We start from the raw sequence: 23,910 nt of genomic DNA, 5'->3' as shown, positions 1-23,910 counted from the left end.
GTTTATCAAAGACAGTTACTATTTCCAGTATGTGTGCCTGGAAAAATCACTTGTTCAAAAACAATATATTAAAATGTAATAATATCTAAGTTTTGAAAGGCTACCAATGGCTACTAGCCACAATGGGTATCTTCTCCCTTCACTGTCAGAGACAGTGTGCCTTTGAATACAAGTTGCTGGGAATCACAAGTGGGGAAAGTGCTGTTCTGCTTCCAGGTTTCCCATAGGCATCTGTTTGGCCGTTGTGAAAACAGGATGCTTGGCTAGATGGGCCATTGGCCTGATCCAGCAGGCTCTTCTTATGTTCTTTAGCCTTGCCCAGAGAAGGACGACAAAAAGGAACACAAAGTTGGACAGGATATACACAAGCAGATAATAAGGGATGCAAAAAAAGATTTTATGAGGAGTGTATCGCTATGTTATTGTTAACTTTAAAATAATCATAAAAACACTATTTAAATCTGCAAGAGGCAGGAAGCTGAGTAGGATGACAAGGGAGTTAATGGTGTGCTAAAACAGGATAAGAAGACTGAAGAGAACCTGGACAAATCATTTGTGTCTGTCTTCACCATAGAAGATGTAGAGGAAATCCCCAAACCTGAACTGATATTTTCAGAAAGCAAGTATCAAAAACTGAGGTGAATGGTGGTGACAAGACAAGATGTTCCAGACCTTAGTGTGTTTAAATCCAGGATTCATATTGTAACGTAAAGAATTCAAATGTGAAATTGCTGATCTTTTAACAAAAATATATAACAAGATCAGCCTCTGCATCAGAGTATTGGAACATGGCCAATGTAACACCAGTGTTTAAAAAGGGATTAGGGTAGCGGAGGGGTAGAGAGCCAAGACATTAGCTTAACATCTGTTCTGGGTAAATTGGTGGAAAGCATTATTTAAAGCGTCAACAAAGGTAATTTTTAAGAACATAAGATGAGCCTGCTGGATCAGCTAATGGCCCATCTAGTCCAGCATCCTGTTCTCACAGTGGCCAACCAGAATATGGGAAAGCCATAAACAGAACCTCAGCGCAAGAACACTCTCCCCTTCTGCGGTTTCCAGCAGCTGGTATTCAGAGGCCTATTGCCTCTCTGACTGTGGAGGCAGAGCACAACCATCTTGGGTAGTAGTCATTGATAGCCTCCATGAATTTGTCTAATCCTCTTTTAAAGCCATCCAAGTTGGTGCCCATCAATGCCTCTTGGGGAGTGAATTCCATAGTTTAACTATGCGCTGCATACCTCTAGCCTTCTAGAGTTCTTTGGGAGCATCAACTATTTTAAAAGAGGATTAGATAAATTCATGGAGGATAATGGTTACCAGTCGCAATGGCTATATTCTACTTCCACTGTTGGAGGCAGGATGCCTCTGAATATCAGTTGCTGAGAATTGCAGGTGGGGAAAGTGCTGTTGCACTCAAGTTCTGTCTGTGGGCTTCCCACGGGCATCTGGTTGGCCACTGTGAGAACAGGATGCTGGGCTAGATGAGTCTCTGGTCTGATCCAGCAGTGCTTTTATGTTCTTATGGACAGGGATGATCCAGCAGACACTGTTTACTTGAACCTCAGCAAAGACTCCTGAGCAAACTTACTAATCGTGGTTTAAGATGAGAGGTCTCCTAATGGATCAGTAACTAGCTGAAGAACAGGAAACAGAGAGAGGGTATAAATGAACAGTACTCACAATGAATGGATATAATCAGTGAGTTTGTCCCCCAAGGATCGGTATTGGGACTGATACTTTTTAACTTGTTCATAGATGATCTGGACTCAAGAGTGAGCATTGAGGTGGCCAAGCTTGTTGTTGATATAAAATTATTTCAGGTGGTTAAAACAAAGAGGAATAGTGAAGTGCTCCAAAGAATCTTGCCAAAGTGGAGAAACTGGCAAGTATCAAAAGCAGTCTGGAAGACAAGCAGGAGAAGGCTACTGTGCTCATGTCTGCTTTTGTGCTTTCCAAAGGCATCTGGTTGGCCACTGTGAGAACAGAATGCTGGACTAGATGGTCAATCCAGCAGCACTCTGCTTATGCTCTTATACCTTTCTAAGCATAATGTCCATTCAAGGTAGCTTATGTTATGTTAAGATTTAAAAACGAAAGCAAAATATAATTTTAAAAAATGAACAATACAAACAGCCTGCACCCTCCCCTCAAAAAACCCCACCACTCGGTAGAGTGTTTCCCAACCTTTTTTATTTTTTTGTTGCTGGACCACAGTTCCCATAGTTCCTGACCGTTGGCCATGCTGGCTGGGGCTGATGGGAGTTGTAGTCCAGCAACAAAAAAATAAAAAGAGGTTGGGAAACACTTAAATGCCTGCTTAAAAATCAGGCCATGGTGAAGCCATTTTCTTTCTGGTTTTGCCTTTTGATGATTTCACGTTAACATTTTGCCGGAGTTGTCGTTCTTCAGGGTTCCGCTCCCTTCCCAAGGTCTCTAGGCCTTAAATGTTTGAGTGGGGAGTCAACAGCACAGCTTGTCTCTATGTCAGTGCACGCACATGAGCACTAAGGCCGCATGCAGTGCACAGCCTGCCAGTTTATACTCTGCAGCAGCTCAAGTAGATTTGATAACCAACCATAGAACAACTCTATTTTCCTAGCATATATTTAACCGACCCACCGAACACCTGACCTTCCTGGGTGGCTTTCAAACAGTGGAAAACGGTTGAAGAATAAATGAGTTGAGGAAGCAGAAGGCGGAGTAGAGCCGAGCCGTCACCAGTGTGAAAGTGTGTGTGTCTGTGGTGCTCATAATGCAAAGTGAGGCTGGGATATAATTTAAAGTGCATCTAATTAGTCAGGCTTTTATTTAAAATATGCATGAGAGTCTTGGACATAAGTGGCTGCTAGATGCAAAAGGTAGGCTGCTGCAAGCAAAGCTCGATCAGGTCAGAACTGTCAAATTCCGTGTAGAAATCCACTTAAAACAGACTCCTCCTCCATCCTTAGTGTGGACTGTAATTTTCTTCCGTGCATATCTTCTCAGATTGGATATAAAACCTATAATGTAACCCACTCTGAGTCTGGTGGGAGCAAAATATAACTCTCTGTCTGCAGTGTGAAACAGTCCAGAGTTCTCCCCTCATGGTCTCAGTTGAGACACAACCAGGGGTGTAGTCGTCCAGGGACTCGGGAGGTCTTAAACCCTTTACTTTTTTGGGAGCAGGATCCCGGCAGGGTTCTAGCATCCTACAACCTAATCAGCATGAAAGGGGAGTGTATTAGCCACTAAGAAGAACCTTCTAACATGCTTCCTTGTCCTTTCCTGCTGACTGGAACCAATTAGAGGGAAAGGAGGTGAGTCAGCACTGAGAAGACTCTTCTCAGTAGCTCGCTCTCTTCTTTCGTGCTGATTAGCTCCTAGGGATATCTGTTGTTGTTGAAGAAGGCATCAATAAGGATTTTATTCTCAACCCAGCAGCAAAACAAAACAAAAGGATGGGAGGGGCATAGCTGTGACTATCATGAAAGGACCCTGTACTTCTGAATTTGCCACTACACTGCTAGACACGACAGAACTCAGACTGGCTACCACTGGCAGACTGAGGCAAGATTAGGTAGAAAAGGGTTCCAGCTAAATGCAGGGGCTCAAGGCATTTAAAAACACACAGTCTCGCTGTTGCTTTAGCAGGGACCAAACTGAGCCTCAGCCCTATATAGCAGCAGCATATCTGCCTCCTAATTGTGAGGCCCCCACACACAGACTGGAAAGCGCTGCTTTGCTCAAAGGGGCCCAGCCCTCTCCATTAGGCTGAATTCTCATAGAGCTACAATTCACAGAGTGGTTTAACAATCAATCCCTCTTCCCAGGGGACTCTGGGAACTGTAGCTTTGTGAGAGGAGTAAGAGTCTCCTAACGACTCTCAGCTCCCTTAACAAACCAGTTCCCAGGCTTCTTCTGGGGGAAGCCATGACTATTGTTAAAGTGGTGTCATAGTGCTTTAAAAAGCATGGTGAGGATGTGGCCATAAACTCTCTCTCTCTCATACACACACACACACACAGAGAGAGAGAGAGAGAGAGAGAGAGAGAGAGAGAGAGAGAGAGATCTATAGGTGCATCTAGGGTAGTGGTGCCTGATGTCTATTTTATTTCTTTGTATCATCTGTCTGATGGAAATATTTTTTTCATAAATAACACCCAAAGAATGCACTGTAAATAGTCATAAAGCATCTGATATTCCCCAGCTAAAAGGACCCGGGTGAATCATTGACTTGCACAGCAGGTGTGGAATTCATTCCATTAAAAAAAATATTTTAATAGGTTGTTATGAAACACAAGCCTGGTGACAAAAAGGCACAGCTCGGAGAGGAGCTACAGTAGCATCTTGGCAGTGTGAGCTGAGTCAATAAAGCAGCAGGGCAGCACATGTACAGTTAAAACAGAAAAGAAAAGATGATGTAACTTACTATTAAAAGCTCAGGAGAACGGGATAGGCACACTGAAAGCCAGCGGTGCGCAGTGGTTGGAGTGCCCAACTGGGACCTGGGAGAGTCAAATCCCCACTTGGGCATGAAGGCCACTGGGTGACCTTGGGCCAGTTACAGACTCTCAGCCTAACCTACCTCACAGGGTTGATGTGAGGATTAAATCAGGAAGGGCAGAACTATGCTTGTATACCTCCTTGAACTCTCAACAACTTGGTGCCAATAAGATAGCAATAATGGCTCCAGACAAATCTCCCTGGGGAGAGAATTCCAGAGTTTGGGCAAAGTGAGAGCTCCAGGTTTCTAGGTAAGGCACCCTCCATGGGACCTCCTTGCTGTAGGACGTCCAGGAGGCTCTCTTCAGTGGGGGCCCTTATTTATTTATTGCATCTGTAGCCCAACTTTGTGCCTATGCACCCAAGATGGCTTGCAATTTGCTGAGGGTGGAGGAGGGGCATCCCTAGGTGCCTGACTGTGTCAAACCCTTGACACAAGACCTGCCTGATCACTGCTTTGGAGCACCTCCAAAGAGAAGGTCTCTCTCTCTCTCTCTCTCTCTCTCTCTGAGAAGCAACCTTCTTCTAGATCATGTGCAAACAAGGGGAATGTGTGAGCCACTGAGAAGTGTCTTCTAACATGCCTCTTTCCTGCTGACTGGAGCCAGTCAGAGTGAAAGGAGGTGAGTCAGCCGCTGAGAAGATTCTTCTGAGTAGCTAATACACTCCCCTTTCATGCTGATTGGCTCCTAGGGACATCTGTTGTTGTGGGAGAAGTTGCATGTGGGAAGAACTGAGGAGCGTGGGGATGATAACAGAGAGCAAGCGAGGGGGCGTGGCTGTGAGGGGACATGGCATGACTATCATGAAGGGCCCTGCACTTCTGAATTTGTTGCTGCGCTACTGTGTGCAAACCCATCGTCACTTTGAGACAGGAATGCGGCCCTCCAGGCCACTTTATCTGGCTCCCGGAACTCTCCCCAGGCCACGCCACACCCCTCGCTGGCCCTGCTTCAGACACACTGAATGTTTTTGCCTGACTGGAATGTATGCATGAACTCTGATAATGCTTCTGGCAGGAGAATAGAGAGGGGTGTGTGAACATGCATAAAAACTAGCCTCTGTTGAGCCCCAGGTCTTTCAGGGGAATCAAGGAAGGGAGCTGGAGGAACTTCAGCCCCCTCAGCTAGAGCAGCAAGGGGCACAGCCAGAGGAATTTGAGACTTTCGAGGACACTGGGGGAGGAAGTGTGCTTGACACTGTGCCAGTTCCCACGGACAGTCCTCCCGCTGAAGAAGACACATCAACAGAGCCATTGGGGGAATCTCTGGCGCACATGCCTATTCCAACCCCCTGGATCCCCCTTTTGACACTTCAAATGCTTCCCCGCCTCCTGACCTCCAGCCTGCACCTATCCAGTTGGTATTGTCAGATGAGTCACTGGAGGTGCGCCCTCTCTCACCCCGCGCCAGACGTCACGAGAAGCGTGCTGGTCAGAGGGAGGTTCTTTGAAGGAGTGAGAGATTACGGACAAAGACCTTTCCTATTTAAGGTTGCGCCCCCCCAACTGGGGTGCTGAGTCAACTTCCTTCATATGCTGCAGAGTATGCTTAGGAGCTTAGTTAGAGATTGCAGTGAGTTAGTTTAGTGAAGTTAATGAAGTGTGCTGCTTTTGATGTCTCACTTACCCTAATAAAACAGGAATTGCTTTCATCCTCGTCTCCGTGTCGTGCCTCACACTCTGGGCAGGACAGCCTCCTGCCAAAGGTGAAATCGAAATTCATTGCTCCGTGTATTTTTGCCTCTGGCCCCGTCCATCACTGGCCTGTGGCCCTCAGAAGGTTGCCCGGAAGGGAATGCTACTCTCAGACTGCAAAAAGGTCCCCCCCTCCTCTAAGAGGAGTGGATTCCTTTCAGTGAGAATGAGCAAGCTGAAATCTGCTTTGTTCTTTTCCTTCTTCACTAAGATGTCTTGACCTGACAGGCCTTTTTTCTTTTTTAACTGATTGAAGCTACAGAGAAGTTGCAATGGCGGTTAAAATTCCTGCCCTTTCCATCCCTCCTGGGATCACATACAAGCGACTGCATTTCCCTCTTTGCCTCCAGGAACATCCTGTCTTCTGAGATAGCGTCTTGTGTTCAGGGGAGACATTTCAGGGCAGCAATAAAAGCAGAGAAAACAATTTTCTTTGCCTTGTACACCAGCAAATTTTCAAGCTCTTCCCATGCGGGAAAGAGATGAATTTTTCATCCATTTATAATTTTAAAAAATGGCAGACTAACTCCTTAGGCTAACAAGCACCTCTGAGCCTCTCTGGCTGTGCTGTATATGAATGCTGTCATGTCAATAAAATGTGGAAGGGAGGCTGTAGCCAAAGTATAAGTGGGTTCTCTGGCCATTGCAGGTTGCACATTTGCTTTGCTTTCCGCCCCACAGAATAAGTCAAGATCCTGGAGACCTTCCTACCCAATAGGGTAGCCAGTTATGCTTTGCCAAGAAAGTGGAGAAGCGTCACCCTCCAAAAAGGGGGGGACCTATTTGCATAATAGTTGCATATCCTAATGTATATGTACAATAATTGCTGTAATTTAAACAGAAATACAGTACATCCCACCACAGTGGGGAAGAGGGTGACCCGTTGAGCTGTGTGCCTACTGGAGCCTGCTGCCCAGGTGCCAACTCTTGATGGGCACCTTCAGGTTGCCCCCTGCTCTCTCTTTTTATGGCTCATTATCTGCACTTGGGCTGGACAGCCCTTCAAACAGAGGACCTTCAAACAGACGTTTGTTCTCCGTAAAACAGGGCTTATGGCCACTGTGCCAGATGTTAAGCAACCTGTGCTTTCTCCCCCATAAGAGAAGCCATGGGCATCAACAGGAAAAAACTTTTTAGGGGGGGAGTGAAACACTGAAAGTGGGAAGCAGGCTCACCAAAAATGAGGAGAATAGTGCCTGCACATTTTATATTCACACCCTACATTTATTCCACTCCACTTTAAACAGTCCTGGCTTCCCCCAAAGAATCCTGGGAATTGTCGTTTGTGAAGGGTGCAGAGTAGGGTTGCCATGCTCACGGCCTGAGAATGATTCTGTATCTTTAGGAGAAGAGAAAATTCATCCAAGTGCAGGTTTTCTTGCAACACTGTAATGGGAAAAACCACAAGGTGAAATTTTCTCTTCCCCCTGCACAACTCTTGGTTGCCTCCAAGAGGTCTTCTGTATCTTTAAAAGTTGTGCAGGGGGAAGGGAGAATTTCACCTTGTGGTTTTCCCCATTACAGTGTTGCAAGAAAACCTGCACTTGGCTGAATTTTCTCTTCTCTTAAAGATACAGAATCATTCTCAGGTCCTGAGCCTGGCAATCCTAGTGCAGAGAGTTGTTAGGATACCCCTGTTCCCCTCACAGAGCTACAATTTCTGGCGTTCTCTGGGAAGAGGGGCTGACTGTTAAACCACTCATGGAACTGTAGCTCTGTGAGGGGAAGAGGGGCCTCCTCACAACTCTCAGCATCCTTCACAAACTACACTTCCCAGGATTCTTTGGGGGAAGCCAAAGTGGAATAATAGTGAAATAAATGTAGGGTGACTGTAGCCTTTGTCTTGTGTTTCTGGTTCTACAAATGCTAGAAAAGTACTTTAAAAATCTTGAAAGCTGGGAATCGGGAAATTATAGTTCAGAGTGGGCGTGAATTGCATCCTTTGGTCCACCCACATTTATCTCTGGCCCCTTCCACCAGTAGCATGCACTCCCCCCCCAAATATTGCCCATGGGGGAATGTGGGCCTTATGCTGAAAAACGTTCCCTACCACCTCTGATCTAACTGATGTGCAGTGCAGTACAACCCTGTTAATGCTTACCCTGAAGTAAGTCCCACTGTGCTCATTTGGGCTTGGATTGCAATCCTACGCACACCTTCTTGGGATTATGCACAGAAAACAGTGACTCTTTCTTCCAAGTGAACATGCACTGTAAGAGTTGGAGCCCTACCTACGATAGCATGCAATCATAAGAATATAGGAAAGTGCCTTAAGCTGTGTCAGACCATTGGTCCATCTAGCTTAATATTGTCTACACTGACTGGCTGCGGCTCCACAGGGTTGCAGGCAGGAGTCTCTCTCAGCCCTACCTCTAAATGCCAGGGATTGGACCTGGGAGCTTCTGCATGCAAGGCAAATACTACCACTGAGCTATGACCCTTCCCCAGTCAGTGTTCCCTCATCCCTAAACATGCTAGCTGGGGCTAATGGGAGTTGTAGTCCAAAACATCTGCAAGGTACTGGGTTGGGGAAGGCTGGCGTACACGGTGTGTTCTTCTCCCTTATCCTCCCAATAACCCTGTAAGATAAGTCAGGCTGAGAGAGAAGAAGGGGAAAGATCAACCAGCAAACTATGTGGCTGAGCAGGGATTTGAATTCAGGACATTCCAAGCTGCAGCCAGCACATTATCCACTATCCCACATTCGCCCTCTTAGGCTGCATGCACACCGTACATTCAAAGCACAAAACTTCCCCCTAAGAAGCCTGCAAACTATGAGGATTCAGATAACTGTAGCTCTGTGTGGGTTCCCAGGATTCTTTGGTGGAAAAATGTGGTTTAAATGTATGGTGTATATGCAGCCACATTGACTCTAATCTTGCATGACAGTGAGTCAATCAGGAGCAACAGCTGCTCCATTCATAAAAAGTTAGTTACCAGTCAGGGTTGTGGTGTTCCTGTTGCTGGTAAAGCACCTTGACGCTTCCTGCTCATGTTTTGCAAATTTCCCCCTCACTTCAAACTCAGCCTGAACCCAAATGAAGAATTAACTACCAGCTATTTGCATTTTAAAGGAAACGTGCAAATCTATGTATATCTCAACAGCTAGCTCCATTTGTGCATGTACACCTTTGGGATGCTGACAAATGACTGAAACAAATCAGTAAAATTTAGAATCAGATCTTCCCTTGTAATTCATTTCTTGAAAAGAGAGACATCTCATTGACATGGGCATCTTTGAACTGAACGGCAAATTCTCCTTTCTAGTCTGCTTCTGCATCCTACTATGTTCCACGCTGCTGCTCACACGGGTGTCCTTCTTGACTTGGTGCCCAGATATCTAGCGAATTGCTCCTGGAGAACCTAAGGCATAAAGTTCTTCTGTAACTTGCACCACTGTGCTGAGGGAGCCCTGTTATAACAAAGAACTCAGCACCCCAAAAGGCGTATATTTTTAAATTGTGTGTTTCAGGGCTGTTACAGCAGCAAGGAGTGGATATAAGAGGGAGTGTTATGGGTTTTGGCAAAGCTCAGATGTCATCTTCTGAGGAACTTTGCATCACTGGAGAACAGAAAACATCATGCATTATTTCCCCCCGGCGAAAGGTTTCTCTGTGGAGGCGGTTCCTTCCTGCCACCACCAACTTCAGCTTGACACATGAAAAACCTTTTCCTTGATAGATCCTTCAGCCTTTCTTTCCATGGGGAAGGGTCATAGCTCAGTGGTAGAACATCTGTTTTGCATGCAGAAGGTTTTAGATTCAATCCTCAGCAATTCCAGGTGAGGCTGGGATTGTCCCTTGTCTGAAACCCTGGAGAACCCCAGAACAAGAACCTTTTTCGGCCAGTAGGCTAGATCTTTCTCTTCTCATCCCTGGTGAACCAAGTTTGACACATGGGCAGGGTTAGTCACCTGACATCAAAGCCCCAATTGTTGGGACTTCAGAGCGCAGCATGGACTGTTTGAAATCCCTTTGCAAGTAGCCCCATCCTGCTCTTTAAACCTCCAAAAAGGAGCAGTGTAGGTCTCTTCAAAAAGGCTGCTTAAAAACCCTTTTCCTAACAGCCTCATGCCGTTAACAAAAAAGCAGTGCGGGGTTGTTTAGAAGAAGGCTTTCAAACAGCCCTTAAAACTCCGAAAAGGAACAGTGCAAGGCCATTTGGAAAAGGGCTTTCAAACAGTCCCATGCTGCTCTTTGAACCTCCAGATTTCACAGAGTGCAAACAGCTTTCCTCTGGGATTACTTTCCCTCTGCCATATGTGAGCATCATCAGATGCTTCAGACATTTTGTAAAGATGTACTTTTGGTCCAGGCCTTCCCCAGCCCATAAGGTTGGACCAGAGCTTGGAAAAGTTACTTTTTTAAAACTACAACTCCCATCAGCTCCAGCCAGCATGGCCACTGGACTGGGCTGGTGGGAGTTGTAGTTCAAAAAAAGTAAATTTTCCAAGCTCTGGGTTGGACCTTGTTATGTCTGTTTTTAGACGGTAATAACATTTCACAGTTGTTATGTTTGCGGCCTATTGCCGAAATAAAACACAAACACCATTCATTGGGTTAAATCATGGGCCACTTTATTAAATGGAATCAATTAGAATAACGAACCTGCAGAGGGGAAATCAAGTGCGGGAGCATTCTGATGATCCAGGCAAAGCCTGCTTGCAGCCATAGGGCGACCAAACTTTGCCTGAGCCCGGGGCTGCCCTGTGCCAGACCCCAGTTCAGGCCACACCCTGAAGATGTGTAGGGGGTCCAACCCGCATCACCGCCCCCCGGAGCCCTGAAACTCCGAGCAGATGAGGCACGTTGGTCCCAAAGGTGGCCCGTATTCTGCCCCCGGGCCGTATAGCCCTGAGCTGCAGGCCTCTGGACCGCCTATCACCCCCAAAGGTGCCTAAAGGTGTCACCAAGCTGCCTTTTCGCTTTTAACCTTTTCAGAAAGCCTCGCCACCGCCGCTGTGAGGCCTCTCTCGGCCGAAGCCTCGCCGTTGCAAGGCTGCCGAGCCGGGAGCCTCGCCGCTATTGCTGATGCTGGAAGGCCTCACCGCGCTGCAGGCCTTGCCGCGCCAAAAAGCCTCACCGCCAAAATTCAAAGGAGGGCGGGAGGCTGGTGGAGAGGCCTTAAATGGCCTTCAGCCGCCCTGCCTCCTTTCTGTGTGTCACGCCGGTGCTGCGTGCACACACACACACACCCCTGATGGCGGCCTGGGCTTCGGCTGCGGCTGCAAACTCGCCCCTTTGCCCAGCAAGTACCGGGCACCAAATGGGATTGTGTCTCTTTTTATGTTCCCATTCCAATTCTTGTGACTGTGATTTGTTTGAAACTCTTTACACTATTGTATTTTTAAATTGCTGTAGCTTTTGCTAAGACCTTATGGTGAAGGTTAGGGAATCATCATCATCATCATCATCATAGGCATTCAACTCACTTCTACTCAGAGAAGACTCACTGAAATTAACATGGATCTAAGTTAGCCATGTCTATTAATTTCAGTGGATTTACTCTGAGTATGACTAGCATTGGATGCTAGTCAAATAATGATGATGATATAATATTGTGTATTCTGCAGATGTGGAGAACCTTTGACTCACCAGATGTTGCTGAACTATAACTTCCACCACCCCTGGCCATTGACCATGGTTGCTGGGGCTGGGGACTTGGCAGTTCAGCAATATTTGGTGTGCCAAAGGTTCCCTACACCTGGTATACTGCTTAGAGAAGGGATTCCCAAACAGTGGTCTGTGAACCACTAGTGGTCCGCGAGCTTCATGCAGTGGACCACGGTGTGTCCACATTAAACATCCATATTGATTTTTAATTGTAATTTTTGCTACTTTTATTTCTTATATTGAATTTTGTTGTGTTACAATTTGAATCCTATGGAACTCAAATTGTCATACAATAAAGTATAAGAAACGAACGAAGCAATAAAAATACAGTTGCAAATCATACCGCATCTAGCACAGCACTTTATAATTGCTACAACAGGCAGAAACATTATGAAGGCTGCAATCCAATACATGTCTACTCAGAAGTAAACTCCATTGGGTCCAATGGGACTTACTCCCAAAAAAGTGTGTATTGGATTGCAGCCTAAATGGTGCATCAAGACCCTCAGCAATTTTCAAGTGGTCTGCAGGAAAAATGTTTGGGAACCCCTGGTTTAGAGACGTTTAAATATTAAGTGGTTTAAAATTCTTTTAAATTAATAACTAATACAGCTTGAGGAATAGTAGCAGAGCAAAATCTGGAACAGCAAGGAGAGAAAAAAAAATCTCCTTGGCATGTGGGATTCATAAAGCAGTAAATTCCTTATTAAAAACAGAAAGCCTGGTGCTGCCTTACAAATGTTGTCGGTGATTAGGGTCTTCAAAGAAAAAGTCTGTGTGTCATACATTCTCAATTATCACACCCTGCTGCTCATGAAATGAGTAACCGCACCAAAGAAATGTTGAGGAACAAAAGAAAGGTGACTTCAGGTATGCTGTAAGAAAAAGGGCTTGTCGACACAGGTTAATTTCCTAGAGTCTGAATGAATAGCCGGTGAATCAGGCCTCCAAGGATTTGATTTTCCCAAAAGTGGGTAGGAAGTAAACAATACAAATCCCCCAACCTGGGCATGTATGATTCCACCTACACATTCTGCTGCATATGGTGTAACTTTTTGTCGGCAGAAATCTTGGCGGGTTCTATGGGTTAATCACATTGTTATGGGCACTTCAGTTCTCCATGCACTGAGGTTTCAAGAGTTCCAGGGCTTTCCCTGGATTTGGTTTCCTTTAGAACGAGCTCACTGGAGACTGTCTGGCATTTTGGTACATTTGCATTTATTTACAAGGATACTGGTTGAGCGTAGGTGGATGTTCACAGCTTAAACCATACCAACAATCACTCCAGAAATCTTCCAGAACTCCCTTTAGCTCTCCACCCTCTGCCAGCCTGATCTTGCCCGATTCTGTTCTCGTCACACATATCTTCCTTACCACATGCCTTCATGGGGAGGACCAGCCCAGTATATTTTGCAGCTTGAGGGAGGGTAGCCTTCTGTCCTACTAACTATACAGAGGACACTCCTCTCTTTGAAGGAGTCCTCGCTTTCATGGGCTGTCTGGTCTTAAGTCTGGTTTAAAGACTTATCAGAATGAATGAACCTAAATTAGTTGTGTCTATTGAGTTCAATGGGTCTACTCTGAGCAGGACTACCATCGGATACTACTCATTATTTCTAAATGTGTATTTATGCATAGAAATTAGCATATGCAAATGTTGTGCAAATCTGCATGCTCTGTTTTGGCAATTGTGTAAGTGACCACCCCAGAGGAGAAGTACAAGATGTTGTTCCCCATCCTTCCATGATCAGAAGCCTACTCAGCACTGGTGATGGGACAGCACCTTCTGCTGCATCTGGCTATGCTTTAATTTGGATTCCTGCATTGAGCAGGGGGTTGGACTTGATGGCCTTATGGGCCCCTTCCAACTCTTATGATTCTATGAGAGTAGGCTAGTTTAAGGGAAAAAGTTCAGGCTGTGTGTGTGTGGCACATACATCTCTGGCCTCCAAAACGTCATTGTGGTTTCCTGCCCCTTGGCATCTGCCACTTGAGGCAGCCATCTTACTCTGCCTAATAATAGGCCTCCCCGCCCAAAAAAAAGCACTTTATTTAAATAGTGCTGTCAATTCACATTGTCCTTTATGGAATGACATAAAGAGGAAGACAGGATTGTGCCCCTACGACCTTACAACTGAAATGTCAACAATGTGGGAAGTAAAGGGGGGAATAGAGCAAAGGGAGGAGAGGCATGGGTCACAAGGGTGGACTCTTTCGGTATGTGTTTATACATGTTTATGCTTCATTTCAGTTCTACTTGCTATTATGCTTCAGGTTACATTGGGCTATATCTAATGGTACTCCTACCCAGAGTAGTTCCACTGAAATCAATACTCACAAGTAACGTTCATATATTTGAATGGGTCTACTCTAAGTAGGACTAGTGTTAGATACAACTCTCTCTTTGGTGTATTCCTAATGAATAGCTTGTTGAACTATAAGATGATAAAAAGTGACTACATGAAGAAAATCAGAACGAACAAAGAAAATCCTTCTGTCTCATTAAGAAGCTAGTCATGATTTTGCTGGCTAAGTGCTATTTTCATGTAGCATACATTATGGCCCACTTTGAAGGCCAGACTCTGGTTGCTTCTGCTGTTGAACTGGCCCTGAATCAATTCCACCCCCCACCTACCCACCCCCTTCTCAGTGAGCTCTTTGTGCTTTTCCACAAAGTATCACAAATTCCACTTGTGAAGCAATACATAGAAATAAGAAGGCAGCCCTCAGCTTTAAGGAGTCTGCTCTCTGCGACAGGATCATCATAATCCATCAGCATAATAGATAACATAAGCCGCTATTAGCCTTTAAAAAAAATATTTTAATTAAAATACCTGTCTGGTATAGCCAGCTTGAAAGCCAGATTAATGATACACTTTAGCGAGATAGAATACAAAATGGAAGAAAATTGGCCTTCAAATGGCAAGGTGCCCAACAGATTCTCCACTAACACAGGAAGCTGCCTTATACTGAACCAGACCATTGGTCCATCTAACTCAGTGTTATCTGCACTGACTGGCAGAGGCTCTCCAGGGTTCCATACAGACTACTCTCTTCCAGCCCTACCTGGAGATGCTGGGGGTTGAACCTGGGACATCCTGCATGCAAAGCACATGCTCTGCCACTTCCCCTCTCACCCCTTATTTCACTAACGGCCCTATCCTATGGCAGAGCTACATGGAACACAAACAGTGGTTTAGTGGAGGGGGTATGCTAGGGGAGCGCAGCTCTAGGACTGTTTATCAGAGCAGAAGTGAGGCAGTCATCTGCCAGAGAGCCAGAGAAATGGATGGACCTGCCTTGCTCTGCCAAGTGAATGAGGCAATAATGAGGCTTTCAAGTTTTAGTGTCTGTGACAGATTAGCACACAGGAAGCCGGAGAATGAGGGAATGAATCAAGCAGAGACTGGATACTTCTTTCTTTGTCGAGGTTCCAAGCAGTGTAAATGGCAACACTTCTTTGCAAGATGGTTGGCATTTCTCATTGGGGAAGGGCTGTAGCCAAGTGGAAGGGCATTCGCTTTGCATGCACAAGGTCCCAGGTTCAATCCCCAGCCTCTTCAGCTCGGGCTGGGAGCAGTAGCTGCCAGTAGGGTGGTGCGAGTGGGGCTGCCTTGCTCTCCAGGCTTCTCCACACCACGGGTCGCTGCCACATGCCGAGAGGGAGAGGGAGCGAGGTGTGGGGGGCTTGGTGAAGTGTGATGTGCAGCGGCAGCAGGACTGGACTGGACTTGGTGCTGCACCATGCCAAGCTCCGCATGCCTCAACCCTTTCTCTTCCCGGTAAGCAGCAGCGACCTGCAGTGTTGGGAAGCCAGAAGAGCAAGACAGCTTCACCCACACTGCCCCGCTAGATGCTACTGGTTGGGAATGTCCCATGCCTGAAATCCTAGAGAGCCATTGCCAGTCAGCCTACACAACATAGTGTACACAAGGACTGCCTCTCCCTCCATAAACTGACCCACCCCCTGCGTTCTTCAGCTGGGGCCCTTCTCTGTGGGCACTCTCTGAGGGAGGTGCAGAAGATGGCGACACAAGAACAGGCCTTCTCAGTGGTGGCTCCCTGCTTGTGGATGCTCTCCCTGGGGAGGTACACCTGGCCCCACTGTCGTCTATTTTTAGGTGCCAGGCAAACACCTTCCTTTTTACTCGGGCTTTTGGCCTTATTTTGAAGGGCGTCAGGTACTGCTGGCGTCTTTTAGTGTGGCAGGTTTTGTAAGGCCCGTCTCTTGTTTGTACAGCTGTTTTTAAGGGTTGTTTGTTATACTTGGTTTTAGTGTGGCTTTTTGTCATTGTAAGTTGCTTAAGGTCACTTTTGTGAGAATAACTACTACTACTACTACTAGTAGTAGTACTACTACTAGTAGTAGTAGTAGTAGTAGCAGCAGCAATAATAATACTAATAATACTGAGCTAGAGGGATCAATGAACTGACTCAGCAAAAGGCAGTTTCCTGTGTTCCTATGATGGAGACTTTCCCCCCACCCTACTGTCTCGCATCTCCTTGAGATGAAACTAGGTTGAATGACTCCTGATTGGGACAGTTTGGGGAGTGTCTGTGTAACACTCTGCTCACCGCATTACAGTGCAATTTTTATTTTATTGTCTCTATTCTCACTCATCCTGCACACCTGCACATACTTGAATTCCTTTTATTACCTTGCATTGCCATTAAGCTATCATTTTAATTATAATATCCCTCTCACCTTGCAGCCCAGTGGTCTGCCTCCAAAGAACCAAGCGTCCTAGAATTCCTAGAGTTCTCTGGGAAGAGGGATTGACTGTTAAACCACTTGGGGAATTGTAGTTCTGTGAGAAGAATAAGAGTCTCCCAACAATTCCCAGCACCCTTCACACACTACGCTTTCCCAGGATTCTTTGGGAGAAGCCAGGCCTGTTTGAAGTGGAATAATAGTGGAATAAATGTATGATGTGAATGTGGCCAAGGTATGGGGGACCTGGGCCCTCCAGATGGTATTGGGCACTGACACCCCCAGCCAACATGGGGCATGGTCAGAGATAGTGTGTTGTGGAGTCCAACAACCTCTGGAGGTCAAAAGGTCCCCTACTCTATCAGCTGTTGGGCAGGTACATGTGGCTAATCAGACTGGTTTAACCATTGATCCCTCTTTCCAGGGAACTCTGGGAATTGTAGGTCTGTGAGGGGAATGGGGTTTCCTTAACAACTCTCAGCAACCTTCACAAACTACAGTTCCTAGGATGCTTTGGGGGAGGCCATATTTGTCAAAGTAGTATAACAGTGTTTTATATGCAAGGTGCGGATGCAACCTAACTTACAGTGCAATCCTACAGATGCCCACTCAGATGTAAGTTCTCTTGAGCCCAATGGGACTTACCCCAAGGAAAGTGTATATAGCCTTAGTCTGGATTCCACCTTCTGTCTTTTTTCGTCATAAGACACCCTGCTGCACAGCCACTGAACAGAAAATAAACCAACGTCTTTTGGCAGTTGTCCTGTTGCTTTTTTACTCTGTACTCTATTGCAGCCCAGATTTTCCCAGGATGTGTAAATAGGTACCAACAGCTATTTAACCAACCTGAAGTGGGTGCTGATGTCTATAATGCAGCTATGTTTTTCAAAAACGATCATTGTCAAGGGGACAGTTATGAAAACTTGTAACTTTTGCTATGTTCTGTCAGAAATCTGTACCAACACCTATGTGTAGCTGTAGCAGAACTCCCCTTTTTTGTGTGTGCGTGTGTCCATATCCTAATGGAAGACTCAGCAACAAACTCCCTGTTTAGGTCATATCCTCCCATTGTTAGCAAAGTGATCTTTGTTTTAAAGTTCTATAGATAAGCCTGCTTGTCACTCCTTAGCCCAGCCGCCCTCCCAGCTGCTTTCGAACTTCTGCAGTCAATTTGGGCTCTGCCTATGAACCATCTAGCCTGTGTGGATTATTACAAATTATATCATCTTCCGTTTCAATATTCAGTCAGGAGCCTAAGTGCTTATATAAAAATTACGTTGTGAAGTCTGACCTGATTGCATCCTTTCAGCTGAAGTGTTTAAAAGAGAACAGAGGATTTTTGTCCTCCCCACAACTACCCACCACTCCTCTCACAGAGCTTTCTATAAGCAGTAGCTTGAGAATGATAAACAGTCGCTGCACAGCTTGCTTGTAGCCAGTGACTTCACTGGAAGCTGCTCACCCACTTCTGCTGTCCTCCTTTCCAACGGACTTTACCATTAACATGCCTGGAGGGCACAGCTTCCCTCTGCAAGTAACTTTGATCTGTAAAAGAGATGTGCTGTCTTGAGAAAGGCATCCACATAGAAAGGGGTTGACCAGCTACTAGAATCTAGACTCTCATAAGCCTTTCAGTTCTCCGGACAATGTTTGGTGGCCAAAAGCAACCTTTGCTGTACAAACCAACCATCTCTCAGATGGCCAACTGTGTCTGGGAGACAGGTCAATTGCCTGTTCTGGACGGGGCTGCACTTCCTTTTAAGGAGCAGGTCCGCAGCTTGTGGGTACTCCTTGATCCACCTTTGACACTAGAGGCCCAAGTGACCTCTGTGGCCAGGAGTGCTTTCTAACAAACTTGGCTGGTATGCCAGCCTGCAAACATTCCTGAATCGGTATAGCATGACCACAGCGATCCATGGATTGGTAATCTCAAGACCTGATTACTGTAACACACTTTATGTGGGGCTGCCCTTGCATCTGATCTGGAAGCTGCAACTAGTGCAGAATGCAGAGGCCAAACTGCTCACAGGAGTAAGCTATTGGCCACATGTTACTACTCTACTGAGAGAGCTGCACTGGTTGCCAATTTGCTACTAGGCCAGATTGAAGGTTCTTGTGTTATTTCACAAAGCCGTAAACAACTTGGGTCCAATGTACCTTAAGGACAACCTCATTCCATATGTTCCACCTCGATCACTTGAGATCCTCTGATGGGACACTTCTGGCAGTTCCCCATGTTCCTGAGACTGTCAGCCTTTACTAGGGACTGAGCCTTTAGTATGTCAGGCCCTAAACTGAGGAACTCCCTACCAATGGAGACTTGGCAGGAATAATCTCTGTCTACTTTTAGATACTTATTGAAAACTGTTACTCAGGCCACATTCACACCAGACATTTACTCCGCTATTACTCCACATTAAACAGTCATGGCTTCACCCAAACGATTCTGGGAAGAATAGTTTGTTCAGGGTGCTGAGAGTTGTTAGGAGACTCCAATTCTACTCACAGAACTACAACTGTCAGAGTGGTTTAACAATCAATCCCTCTTCTCAGAGAACTCTGAAAATTGTAGCTCTGTGAGGGGAATAGCAACTCTCAGCATGTTTTACAAACTACACTTCCCAGGATTCTTTGGGGGAAGCCATGACTGTTCAAAGTAGAACAAAACTGGAATAAATATCTGGTGTGAATGTGGCCTCAGACAGGTAACCTTTGAAACATTTCCTTTTCCCCAACCAACTTCTGTTGATGCTTTTATCAATGTTTTATTGATGTTACTGTAACTTTCTATGTTATATACTGCCTTGCTATATTTTTATGAAAAGTGAAGTCTATAAATACTTAAATAAATGAACAAATATGCTCTTGCTACTGTGCTCTGACCCCATGGTCGGAGGCAGCATGCTTCTGAATACCAGTTGCTGGAAATTGCAACAGGGGAAAGTGTTCTTGTGCTCAGGTTCTGCTTGTGAGCTTCCCATGGGCATCTGGCTGGCCACTGTGAGAGCAGGATGCTGGACTAGATGGGCCACTGGCCTGAACAAGAAAGCTCTCCTTATACTATTATGTTGCTCAAGGTACAGCTTCACTATCATATTTGAAAAGGACCTTTCACATAAAGGTTTTGTTGTTGCTGTTGTGGCTTGCATGCAGTTTGGCTTTCTTGCACGAGTTACCTGGAGCTATTTCTTTGCTAGCATATGTACAAAGGGCTCACTGTGGTCTGGTTTGCACAGGCTGATCTTGCAGATAGATGGCTTTGACACTCAGCAGGAGTGGGTCAGACCTGGAACAGGGTTGGGGAACGTCTTCTAAGGGTTGAAGTCACTTCCTCAAGCAGACCCACCAGAACATTCATTCATGACATGAGAGAAGAAGAAAGGACAGGCTGCTGGGGCATTTCTACCAGTGCAAGTAGCAGCCCTTCCTCTGCACCTGATGATGTCAGGTGATTGGCAGGTGGGTGTGGTTTGCCCAAAGTAGCCTTGCACGCCAAATGGAGAGGCTTGGTGGACCTAATTAGGCCCAGGAGCCACAGGGTTCTTACCACTAGGCTAGATAGTAGCTTGGTCCTTTTCTATTCATTCTAGGATGTTATTTCAATTATTTTACATCCAGTATTTAAAAACAAATTGTCCCAAGGTAGCCTCCAAATAAAACAATAAAATTATTGTTGTTAACACATTGTTGTTAACACAGCAGAGTTAAAAATGAGAAAATCAGTTAGAAAAGCGATTGCAGTATTAAACAATTTTCAAGCGGTATCAAAAAGCTCATAAAGAGGGGGCTTGGTAAAGCTGACTAGGAAAAAAAAATCACACAGTTCTGGAGCCACAATTGACAAGGCCCTGTCCCTAGTAGCTGACAATGTTATATTCACTAATGGTGGGCCAAAGATGAGTGCCTCTAAAGCAGATCAACACTCAGGTAGATTCACATGGGTGAAGGTAGACTAGTCTGTTCCTAGACTGTTTAGGGCAGAGGTGGGAAACCTGTGGCCCTCCAGATGTTGTTGGACTCCGACTCCCATCAGCCCCAACTAGCATGGCCAATGCTTAGGGATGATGGGAACTATATTCCAGCAACTACCCCTACTTTAGGGCTTTAGAGGCCAATGTTTTTAAACTGAGCTTGGAAGGATTCAGATGTGAAATGAAAGCTGTATATCACAAGAACTCCATGCTGCCTTAATACAACATGACACCCAAGGTTTGGGAATGCCATCTTACCAAGACTCTTCACACATTACTTGGGTTAGGACCGGTGAACAAAAAAAAAAATATTGGGTTGTAAATCCTATTCAGAGTAAACCCACTGAAATTAATAATCCTAAATTAGTTCCAACTATTAACTTCAGTGGGTCAACTCTTGAGTAGGACCAGCATTGAACACCACTCACAATGTGAATGCAAAATACATGTTTGCAGACATATGAATTGCTCATGCATACTCAAGTTGGAGCTATGGTTAGGTTGTCTATGTGGTGACAAGCTGATTTGCTGCCACATGTGTGAAAGGGCTCTCAAATAAGTAGCTCACTGCTGTGTCAATACTTCCGCATGATATCCTTCAGGAATGCCTCCAACTTCCCAGTTCTATCTACTCCAGCTGCAGTTTCGCAATCTGGTATCTGAAATGCAAACAATCATGGCAATAGGCGTTTCCTCTCTGTACCATACCTTTCTGTGCCCCTCCTTGAACTTTGGCCAGGGTGATTATCATAAAAGGAGCAATTTTTAGTTTTAAGCAGTTCACATCATCATAGTTAGAGTTATTGATCAACTTGGCAAAGATCATCTTGGAAACTGCATCTGGAGAAAAATCTAAGAATAATTGTATTATAAGTGGCTTGGAAAAGCCAAAATGCCTACCTCATTTCAGATCAATGTTCTTAAGCAACAGCTTCATTTTTCTTTGTATTTTGTAGATGGGCCTAGACTCCTGTGAATCCCTAAACAGTGTTTTTAAACTATAATACTATATTGTTATATTGCATGTTCACTCACAGAAAAAGTCCCATTTAGTTCCACAGGGCTTACTGCCAAGTGCACACAGGCTTGCTGCCTTAAGCACGTGACACTTTATACCCCATTTACTCTGCAGCCCAATCCTATGCATACTTATTTGGAGATAAACTCCACTTTCGTTCATAGGATCTTACTCCCAAATAAGTGTGCATAAGATCGTAGCTTTAGGAATGTGACTCTTCAACCTGCAAACTTCCTGGATTACATGTCACTTCAACCACAAATTGGTTATTTAGCCACTGTGGATAACAACACTAGGCCTGCCTGTAACCACAATTGCTGCAAAGATTACTGGGATAATGAATGTGAAACGCTTTTAAATTTCACACATGCTATATAAATAATACTATTAAACTTATCATTCCTGCTGCAAAATTCCAGGTGCTGTTTAACAGATTTACAGCTAAAAGACATGTTCCTCTAGACACATAAATTGGTTGCAACACGATTGACTGAGATATAAACAGAGTAGTTAGCTTTTACCAGTCCCTGCTCCTGTGCTTTTAACAGCAGCTTAATCTGCAGATATTAGTAAATCATTGTGCTTTTGTGGCAGGAAGGTAAGTGCTATTGCCAGAGCTTGGAAGTAATTCGTTACAAGTAACGAATTACTGGTAATTCATTACTTTTTTTGAGGAACGAGTGGGTAATTCCTTTACATTTTGATTGTAATAGAACTAGGAGTAATTTTATTACTTTTGTGGAATAATTGTAAAGTTTCCAGCATTACTTTTGGGCATTACTTTGGGGGGGGGAGCAGGGGAAATCTTCTGCTCCTTTGATTTGTGGATGAAAATCATGTGCCTCACACTGGGCTTCTGTGTAACCTCGCTCTTCCCTCATGCTCTGTGGGTGGGTAGGAGGCGACGAGGGAGAAGATGGAGAGTGAGATGGGGTGGAGTGGAGAAAATAAATGTTTAAAAAAATGGATGGTGGTGGTGAAGAATGGAGTGGAGGGAAAAAGGAGCCAGGGGGCAAGAACATGGATAAAGGAGGAGGAGGAAGAGGCAGCAGCAGAATGGAGATAAAGAACTGGGGGGGTGAAAGATGACAACATGTGTGTGTGAATACTGTGTTTGCACTTGGCACACAAAGTAGCCTCCACCACCCTTTCTGGTTACTGTGCTGCATTTGCAGTATTTTAACGTTTTTGCATCTCAAGGGAAAACGTTTGCTTGGGTGAGTGACCCTTAGTTGGTGGCAGGGCAGAGTCCAGTAGGTGCTTACGTGAGAGAGATTATGCTTGCTTGCTGGCTGGGGGGGGGGTTGCACTTGGTTTGACGTGCAAAGATCTGAGTAGTGGCCTCTGCTTCCCTCCCCACCTCCCTTCCCAGCGGAGAGACCACCGTTTCTATCTTATGGATAAAAAGAATTATTCTACCTCTGTATGTGTGTGTTTATTTTTAATGTTGTTTTAGGCTACTTAGATGTGCAGCAGCCAAGGCCAGCACCTTGTAGACGTTTTTTTAAAAAAGTAACTGAAATGTAATTGTAGTGATTACTTTTGAGAAAAAGTAATTGGTTACTTTCAGAGCAATTGTAATTGTAACGGTAATTACTACTTTGGGGGGGGGTGTAATTGTAACTGTAATTTATTACTTTTTAAAAGTAATTTTCCAAGCTCTGGCTATTCCTTGCTAATGTTTGTAAATCAAGTTGCTGTTAAAGGTACAGAAGCAGCTTTTTAGTAACCTTTAAACTTTGTTCTGATGACTTACAGGTGGCACCCACAAATTAATGTTTAGGATTGGGTGTACTAATTGCTGTGCCAGGTCAATGCTGCAAAACATGATGTTAGCTTTGCATTTGAGTGTTATACTAGTGGTGCTGCAGGCTCAAACACTGATACAAATACTCAGGATTAGGATGCCAGTGTATCATGAGTAATAGAATTAATGAAACAGCCAATGGCTGGTAGAAGAGAAATGCAGAGCTGGAAAAGAGAAAACAGTCCATTTACTCGGACTGCGGGTTAGAAGAATATTTTGTTCCTAAAGCAGATGCCCTGAAAATCTCCAACAAAAAAGATCCTATGGCCTTCCTAGACAGTTTAGGTACTTACCAAACTGCTCTTATGGTTAGGAAGTGTGTCTACTCCTAGCCTATGCAACTCCTTGCAAAATCCATAGGTTCTAGTTTGAATCTCACTACAACCAAACTCATCAGGTGGCCTTAGGCAAGCCACACTCTCTCATCCTGACTCCCAAAACCCCATCCGCAATATGGAAATAATGGTACTATTCACCTACTTTACAAATTGTTGCAATGAAACATTTTTGTGGTTTGAACACTAACTATATACACGATGATGATGCTAATAATAATAATAATGTAGGCTTCTCTAGTCTAAAGGGACTGTCTAGATTAAGGAAGTTGATT

This window comes from Rhineura floridana, chromosome 12 (genome assembly GCF_030035675.1).
Source record: "Rhineura floridana isolate rRhiFlo1 chromosome 12, rRhiFlo1.hap2, whole genome shotgun sequence".
Taxonomy (NCBI): Eukaryota; Metazoa; Chordata; class Lepidosauria; order Squamata; family Rhineuridae; genus Rhineura; species Rhineura floridana.
Note: the sequence above shows the minus strand (reverse complement) of the source record.